The sequence below is a fragment of the Arachis duranensis genome, chromosome 1, assembly GCF_000817695.3.
Source record: "Arachis duranensis cultivar V14167 chromosome 1, aradu.V14167.gnm2.J7QH, whole genome shotgun sequence".
Classification (NCBI taxonomy): domain Eukaryota; kingdom Viridiplantae; phylum Streptophyta; class Magnoliopsida; order Fabales; family Fabaceae; genus Arachis; species Arachis duranensis.
The window spans coordinates 21,446,214-21,447,472 of NC_029772.3; the positions used below are offsets into that span (position 1 = coordinate 21,446,214).

The following is a 1,259-nucleotide window of genomic DNA, read 5'->3' on the forward strand; positions in this document are numbered from 1 at the left end:
TTGAGCTTCTGCAGGCGTCTTCTTCAGATGAAGAGATCCTCCAGCAGAGCTATCCAATGACATCTTGGACAGTTCAAACAGACCATCATAGAAGATACCTATGATGCTCCATTCAGAAAGCATGTCAGAAGGACACTTTCTGATCAATTTTTTGTATCTTTCCCAAGCTTCATAGAGGGATTCACCTTCCTTCTGTCTGAAGGTTTGGACTTCCACTCTAAGCTTACTCAATTTTTGAGGTGGAAAGAACTTTGCCAAGAAGGCATTGACTAGCTTTTCCCAAGAGTTCAGGCTTTCTTTAGGTTGTGCGTCCAACCATATCCTAGCTCTGTCTTTTACAGCAAAAGGGAATAGCATAAGTTTGTAGACCTCAGGGTCAACCCCATTGGTCTTGACAGTGTCACAAAATTGCAAGAATTTAGCTAAGAACTGATGAGGATCTTCCAATGGAAGTCCATGAAACTTGCAATTCTGTTGCATTAGAGAAACTAATTGAGGCATAAGCTCAAAGTTGTTTGCTCCAATGGCAGGGATAGAGATGCTTCTCCCATAGAAGTCGGGAGTAGGTGCAGTAAAGTCACCCAGCACCTTCCTTGCATTGTTGGCATTGTTGTTGTTTTCGGCTGCCATGTCTTCTTCTTTGAAGATTTTTGTTAGGTACTCTACAGAGAGTTGTGCTTTAACTTCTCTTAGCTTTCGCTTCAAGGTCCTTTCAGGTTCAGGGTCAGCCTCAACAAGAATGCTTTTCTCTTTGCTCCTCCTCATATGAAAGAGAAGAGAACAAGAAAATATGGAATCCTCTATGTCACAGTATAGAGATTCCTTGAGGTGTCAGAGGAAAAGAAAAATAGAAGGAAGAGGTAGAAAATTTGAACTTATCAAGGAAAGATAGAGTTCGAATTGTGCATTGAGGAATAGTGTTAGTCCATAAATAGAAGGATGTGAGAAGAGGGGAAGAAATTTTCGAAAATAAATTAAAAAGATTTTAAAAACATTTTGAAAAATTGAAGAATGATTTTCGAAAAATATGATTGGGAAAGAAGTAAGGTGATTTTTGAAAAAGATTTTGAAATTAGAAATCAAAAAGATATGATTGAAAACTTATTTTGAAAAAGATGTAATCAAAAAGATATGATTGAAAAGATATAGTTTTAAAAAGATATGATTGAGAAGATATGATTGAAAAACAATTTAAAAAGATTTGATTTTAAAAATTAATGACTTGGCTAACAAGAAAAGATATGATTCAAACATTAAAC

At 36.1% G+C, this 1,259-nt stretch overlaps 1 non-coding gene across 1 annotated transcript; it reads left to right on the forward strand.

Annotated features, from left to right (window-relative positions):
- The first annotated feature begins 117 nt into the window (after positions 1-117).
- On the forward strand, positions 118-225 carry LOC127742795 (small nucleolar RNA R71). Its single transcript, XR_008004193.1, has one exon. It is a non-coding gene; the product is annotated as a small nucleolar RNA R71 (small nucleolar RNA).
- Positions 226-1,259: the final 1,034 nt, after the last annotated feature.